We start from the raw sequence: 8,149 nt of genomic DNA, 5'->3' as shown, positions 1-8,149 counted from the left end.
GGTCACTCGCATCTTCGCCAACGCCCTAAAACTCCTCCTCTCCATCTTCCTCTGCTCTTCATCTTCGTCAAGCTGACAAGTTCACTTTGCACATATTCCAAATACACCTCGATGGATGTAGACTAAACGATCGTTTAAAGAGAGGACTCGAGGCAGTTTGTGAAGGAATTGCACGCGAGTGCTGAAGAGCTGACGTTGAACACAAATGGCGTGGAATCAGTTCAACTGCTGCAATGGAGCCGAACGTCGCACGTCACAATCTTGCTCCATTTTTTTTCTCAAATCCGTACGATTGCTCAGTCCGCGAGTGTGCGCGTGTGTGCGTCTTCGGACAAAATGTTGACCAATCAAAAAGTGTTGAAAACAGCTTGCTCTCTTTGATGATGCAACCTTGACGGTTGAACAAAAATGCCGTTTTGGCTCTCCCGAGAAGTGCTGATTTTGGAGGGACGAGGATTTTGCTTGGTGCCAGCGATAGGTAAAATGCATGTCTTCATTTGGGAATCTTGGTTTTGGTTTGTTTTTTTAGATGTGGGACTTTTGGGAATAGCAATAGTTCCTAAGATGTCCAGACTGTGCAGAACAGTTTGAAGGTTTTGAATCGGTTATGAAAAACGTCAATACGATATGCTACAAGATCATTTACATTTGAGAATATTATTGCGAAATTTGTAGCGTTTGGAACGAAGAAATTGGGGAATGTGATCCTTCTTGGAATGCGGGAAATTCCCAAGCTCTTCTGAATGAGCAAAACTGCATGTTGACGCTGGCTTACTTGAGGGGTTTTGTGGTTTATGCACCTGTGGCGCTTTACGCCAAAAGAGTGTTGGTGCTCCAAACATAGTTCCAATAAACAGTAATCAGAAACAATAAACTTTGAATCTGAATGTGAACTGTTGGAATTTGGAATGCTTTAAAATCGTTGAAGGAATGTGCACGTGTGCGGTGAACACCGTATGCTACAATACCATTGAATGAAAGGTGAGAATGTTAAATTGTGACAATTTGAACATTTTCCTTGTGGAAAAAAGAATTTGGGGAATGTGGGAATTCTAGGAATTCTTGGGCGGTGCAAAACTTCCAAGATGCTTAACAGTTTGAATTTGGAATTGGAAAATGCCAAACTCATACACTTGAATGTTGTTTTTAGTGAATGATGTGGAACGCATATCCTGCATTTGGTGAAGATACCTACTTTCCAAAAGTTTGAACCAGTTGAGAAAAGTGGAAGGAGTAGAATGTCAAGAAAGTGTAGTCAAAAGCTTTTTGGGTGTCAAATAACAAATGTGAGCACATGAGCGGTGATGACCGATGAAAGATGAGAACGAGATGCTGCAAGGGGAAGTAGGCGTGAGGGGAGGGTGTGTGTGTGTGTGTGTGTGCGTACCGGACTGGCTGGTTGGGGGTTGGGAACTAGGGGTGGAAGTCCGATGGGATGCTCTCATAATCGCCTCCCCTCGCAAGCCCGTGAGCTCATTGCCGAAAATCCCCCGAACGGTTTCCATTTGCAACTTCTCACAGAGGGCCGATCGGGGAAGGATGCAAGGGGGGAACCCCCTCGCCCCACCCGCCCCATCTGCCACGTTAGGACAACCAGCTGTTCCACATTCCAGCCCTCACATCTCCCACGCCACATCACATTGGGAGACAACTTGCTCATCCGCGCGTCCTTTGACCAATTGCAACGCCGGCGACGGCGGCGGCTCCGCGACCTGCGCGGACTGACGGGAGGGGACACCTGGGCTGCTCATTCCAATGACTCACCCGCATAAGGTGAATTCCAGCAGAGGTTCACATCCTGCAGCTGCACGTTTCATTCCGGAGGGAATATAAATCCAGTGCTGACATAAGATACGACTTGAACTCATTCACTGCCAGACATTTTCAGACTCTCTTTTACCCTAACGTTCGAAAAAATATATAAATACATTCCTGGGATTCAATGGCTGGTCTGTGAAAATGCAAATAAATACGTCAACGGCAGTGAATGAGTTAAATGGTTCCATGACCAGTAACTCAAAACACTTCAATCCAAAATCATCACCCGTTGAAATGAACGATTGCCTGCTTCCTCTGAAAACTTTTTGTTTGGAATGCATTTTCAATACGGAAAATAGCACTGCATTACATTCTACTTTACATAAACATGTAGCGATAACACAGTCAAAGAAAATATAAAGAATAAAGCAGTTCATTGTGTTCCTCCTTCCGGTGTGTGCACCTTAGCCACATGGGGGCAGTATAATACCGACCTACACACGGTCGCAAATCCTCACTAAGATGCAGTAGTAGTGCTTTAGCTGTTTTTGGCAAAGAATAGATACCCGCGAGTACTGTTATATTGTCTGTGTGCATGTGTTGCTCCACCGTTTGTGTTTAAATATGCGTCGGTTAGTCCATCTATGGCATTTTTCATTGTTCTTTAGTATTAAACAAAGCAGACTTTCCCAAGGCAAAGCTTTTCTTGTTTCAAATGCATCACGTGTAATTCTCTTTGTTTCACATTTAGGTTGACAGTCAACTTGAACCGGGAGTGGCATTTCGCAACATGAAGCCTCTTTTTGGAAGAAGTATTGACTAATTGGAGCTGCCAAATTGCTGCTTGTTGTGACGGGAGTGGAGATGATTCCAAAAAGTTTGGTTTGATTCATAAATCAATCCAGATTTAGTTCTTAGTTTTGTTGGTGCTGTAAGAAGTTTCATTTGATTCTAATCATTAAGTTCTGTTGATTCATTTTTGGCACACATTTGATTCCATTAAAAAACACATTTTAAATATCGGCATCAACTTGTATGTCGGAAAACGTACTACGTTGGTTGACTCATATCTCAAGGCGGCGAACGCTGCACGGCATTAAACCTCGTCGAGCTTGTCCTCTAGCAACGCCACTAAAAATGTTCCGAAACATGACAATATTTACAAAGCGGAGACAGCTTTCTGAAACACTTTTTCTGTTCATGCTTGAGAGTCTGCCGGCCAAGCATGCACATGCAGCCCACTGCAGGCAGATGGTGGTCTTACTGCAGCCGTGAGAAACCAAGGTCAAGGTCAAGGTCGAGGTGAACTTGATCATCCCCCAAAGGGCAATTCCTTTTACAGCCAGCAGTCAACATCAACAAACATCGACGTATACCAGTGTTATGCCATACAATTTAAAAGGGCAATGGGAACTGGTATGAATGAGTTCTTAAATCTGTTTGTATCTGCGCTCTGATGGCGACGGTTTATATCCAGCAGACAGAGGATGACGGCAGTCTGTGGTGATGGAACGGGCCTGCCTTTGCTGATACTCTCGCTCAATAAAGAGAGGAAAGTTCCCGGAAATTCAGGCCTCCAACCTTACTGCACACCTTAACAATGTGGTGCAAGCACTTTTGGTTTTTACAACCGAAAACGACTGCTAAATCGCAAGCAAAATGCAGGCGGATCAAATCGATCATTTAGTCCACGATGTGTTTTTCTCCAGAGCAATGCAGTCCTGTTTTTAGTGCGTGTGTGTTTATGTGTCGGTTGGGTGCGTTACAAACATATTGGTTGGTTCCCAGACAAGCGTCCCCAGCTCTGGAGAAATACTGTTGCCATGGTGATTGCTTGAAGTTTAGGGTTGTTGTTTTTTTGTCCATTTTTAGGATTTAGAGACTCCCCTGTTGGTAATTTAGCACAGATGACCGCTTCTCTCCCGTTGCAACGCCCTCAGTCTTTCACTCCCTTCTCACTACATTGTAGAACAAACGTTCGAATCCACGTCTGATGCGACACGCACTATCGCACCGTTTTAGAATGGAAAGTGTTTCATTTGTGCAAATTGCCAGGGCATGACTTCGACAGCAGTACATCCGTTTGCCAGCAGAAGGCAGCAGTAAACCGTCTAAATACAGTACCCAGCTCCTGTGGAACTCGTCACAATACTGCAATACGGTGCAGTACAAGTACTCGTCGTGTCCTCCCTGTTTGCAGCTACCAACTAGTTAAGGCACACGGAAAGCTCTTTGGGTATTTATTGCGTAAGGTACATGTACTAGTATGCACTTTGTTCACACTGGTAAGATAAATCAAATTCAGCACACTAGTTGAACTCCGGGCACACTTTTATAACGACTGCTTGCCGCTAGTTACATTTTTTTTTTTAAATACTGGTGCCATTTTCCCTACCAGCACATGGCTAAACCTCACTAGTAAACTACTACAGTTTTGCCTCACTAGTCGCATATAATCGCAGAGGCTCAAAATTGCGCTAATAGTACATTATCATACGTTAATAGTTAAGCACAAGAACCTTAAGCTGGATATCAATAATATTGAATAAATGGTCAACTCTAATGTTCGAATGTGACGCTACACGTGGTTGACGTCCACGCCAGCAAGTACAAGCGTATGATGGAACGAGCTGGAGCAACACTTCGGCCTTGCCACAGATCATAACGACTGACGCGGTCAGGGTCCTTCTGACCCCCGTCAGGTCTGCGAATACATCTTTGGAAATACATCTTTGATTTCATTCTGCTGGTGAAGTTGATCATGGTGTGATTATCCGTGTGAGACTTGCTCGTGTCACGTGCCTGGAATTCGTCGCAACAAAGACGAGAAGTTGATGCCGTTGGGTAGCTCGGCAGAAATCAACACCGCTACGTCGATTGATCAAAATTGAACTAGATACCATTCGGGCCCATGTTGACATACCAAATAAACACAAAACACCAACGTGCCACCATATAATCGTATGCTCGGTCCATAAAAAGCGACGACAGGTGCAGCAAACAAACGAAATCCAACACAGACTATCCTGGTGGGAGCCAAATGAGATCCAAGCGTATATTGTATTTGTCGACATTATTTCCTATTTACGAGCGCTGCAATGACCTGGCAGAGACCCTGATGGCTCGTGCAAACAGCAGCTACTGTATTATTCTGCAGGAGCCGCCATGGAAGTCCGCCAAAGATGCGAGCAGGTGCGATCTTCAAGAGCACAGCGTGGATAGCAGAAGCGGTGCTGCAACTGGTTTAGGCAGGCACAGCATGAGACCAAAACGAGACAGCATCTCAAGCGTTGTCCCTCACTCGACACACCGAGGTAGAAGAAATTGAGGAAGACCCAAGGCCGCCTGACGTCGCAACGTCGAGGAGGCAATGAAATCGATAGAGCAGACATGGGCAACGGCCCGGAAGCGGGCAGAGCGGAGGAGGACCTCGGTTGCTGTCCCACATGCCAGTAGACACAATGGACACTACCCAAGTAAGTAAGATTTGAAAGAGGCCGGCAGCTAAAGGCAACCACCATCTTTCCTAGCACTGCAGCTGGAAAACAAACCACGGCCGTGCAGTCCCACAGTTGAGATGGCAGATGTGATAGAAGCAAATGGAAGATGCGGAACAAAACACCCTTTCAAGCCCAAGTGTGAGCTCATCACTCTGCTTCCTCGCGCTCTTTGACTGTCACGCTCAAATGGCACAAAACACTGCAACCGCCGCCGCGTTTTCAACATCTTTGACAACATTTCAATTCATGCCACAATTTCATGTACCAAGTCACTTATACCAGCAAATACTTGCTTATTTGGACAATTTCTTTCTCTTGTCTGCTAAAATATAGTTGCTGTTTTTCAGCGCCTGGAAGTCATGCCGCCGTGGTGGCAAATGCCAATGGATGCGACAGAGCAAAGTACGTACTGGATCAATCAAGTTGTTGATTGTGCAACAGGAAGAGCGCAGACAGTTGCCTACAATGTTGGCCTCGCTCGCTCGCCACAAATTTACAGCCGCCATTCAAGCTCCCACATGTCCCAGAATGCTTTTCAAAGACAAACTAAACATGCACACCAACTCTGCGTGTGTCTGTTTGTGTGTGCACGCGTGTGCGTCTGAGTGTGTGCACATGCGTCTGTATTCCTGCTGGGAGGAACACACGAGAGGGGAAAATCTAAGCAAACCGCAAATCCCAACCTGCAAATCCCCTTTGCACCTTCCAGCTGTATCGGATCTTTACTGAAATCCTAAGTGGTGATGCACAGAACATCTGGAACAAGAACACACTTGAATGTGCATGGCCACACACATGCACGCACATGCGCAGGTACCAAAGCATTGCAGATGACTGCTGGATTAGATGAAGATCCTGTTTGGATAGCATTTGAGCAAAGCAAACAAGGCGCGATTGAAACGGTAAAATGGATGCTTGGAGCTATTCATGAGTCCGACCCCCCCCCCCCCCCCCACACACACACACACACACACACAAATCCACAATCCACACTATATAACTGTAAAATAGATAGATTACATAGTTTAGATACACAGGACAGATAGAAATCCCAAATAATTTGCACACTATATAAATCCAATTTCAATTACCATATTAGTTGTACATCTTCGGTGTATGGTTCAACATTTGTAGTTCACAGAAAAATAATCTTATTCTAGGATCAAAGAACGCTATTAGAACAGCCTTTGAATAGAAATGTACTTTAAAAATTATTTCCACATTAATGCCAAGATTTTACTCAAGTAGATATCTGTTCCAAGCTTTGTAAAAAGAATTGGAGTCGAAAAATATGATTAATTGCAATCAATTATGGAAAATGTTCCCATTAATTAGTCAAAAAAATGTAATCGACTGACAGCACTATACATATATGTATACATATATATACTGTGTGTATATATATATATATATATATATATATACACATACATATATACTGTATATACATATATATATACATATAGATATAACATTTATTTATTCATACACATATGCATTAAATCACTTTGTTTCTTGGTGAATTGTCATTTGCTGTTAGATCTAATCATAAATCCTAAAAGCTAAAATCATGAGCTATTTCATTCGGTGTGCAGTAGAGGATGAGTTTTACTTGTTGAATGAAAATCACAGTCACAGATGGACGGCATACAGATGTGTTTAGCGTGTTGTATTGTTTTGCTAAAGGTAATCTCGTGCATGTAAGTGAATGTTACGGTGGTTACCTGTGTACTGGGTGTGCGTCCTCTGGAGCCCCAACAGCAGGATGATAATGATGCTGCAGCAGGTCTGCAGGGTCAACCACCTGCTGCGTCCACACATTCTTGCAGCCACTTCAATTGTAGGGTTTCCCCCCCCTCCCGCCCCAGAGAGAACAAAGAGGATTTCCTGTCAGAAACTTGAGGGAGGACGACCGGTCATTCCCGGGTGACCGTTGAGCCGTTTCTGGGGAGAAATCAATCACAGAGGGGACATTTCCCGACCCTGCGTCCACCCATGCAGTTTGAGCTCCCACCGACACGCCAGTGTCAAGCTGGAGTCGTATGACAACTTCCTTTGAGATGTTTTTCAAAGTAAGTGCTCAATTGCCAGCGGCTGTCACTGCAAATGCTCCTCGTGAACCTCAATGGAATGTGGACTCTATATTTGCGATGCAGGCGGCTGATAAGCAGCGTTTTTTTCTTGTTTGTTTGTTGTTGTTTTTTTACAAATAACACACCTTACAAAAGGTGAGGGCTCTTTTAGGATGAAACTAAAACACACTATCAACCTTTCTACACAACTTGCTCTAGCAGGAAGCTGTTTAGGGCACTTTCAACCATCATTTTTAAAAAAACTAAAAAATGAATATAGGATGATTGAAGAGATTTTCTTGAATAGTACTTAAGCGAAATAAATCCATTCACCCCCCATTATATTAAACCAAAATAACAACAACAACAACAATAAAAAGGCATTTTCCAGGTGAGGTCTAATCAGCCAGCGAACAGCTCAGGAGACCAAACGTGAGCATTTTCCATACGCCCGACTGTGTGTTGTTCAATTGTTCAGACATGTCTTCCACTCCAGTACCTGTCTAAGGTGAAAAGTAGGGCTGCATTCTTTCCAGAGAAAAGCTCATGAAAGACAACTCGGGCGAAATAAAAACGTCTGACGTCTTCTCCAGTCGAGTTCCAGCAAATTAACTCGCCCCTCAACTTTTAACAAGGAAAATGAGGCTGCAGGTAATTGATGGTTTTGCTTGCTAGCTAGACATCATCTTTTGGATTGAGTGTCGGGCAGAAGGCAGATGGCGGTCGGCGCAGAAGATTGTTGGAACATGTCCTCTCTAAGAGCTAAAGAACACAAATATCCCTTTTCGCTCCAGCTCTACGTCTTGAGTGTCAGTACTC

This window comes from Filicampus tigris, chromosome 1 (genome assembly GCF_054856515.1).
Source record: "Filicampus tigris isolate MCC_2025a chromosome 1, RoL_Ftig_1.0, whole genome shotgun sequence".
In the NCBI taxonomy this organism is placed as follows: domain Eukaryota; kingdom Metazoa; phylum Chordata; class Actinopteri; order Syngnathiformes; family Syngnathidae; genus Filicampus; species Filicampus tigris.
Note: the sequence above shows the minus strand (reverse complement) of the source record.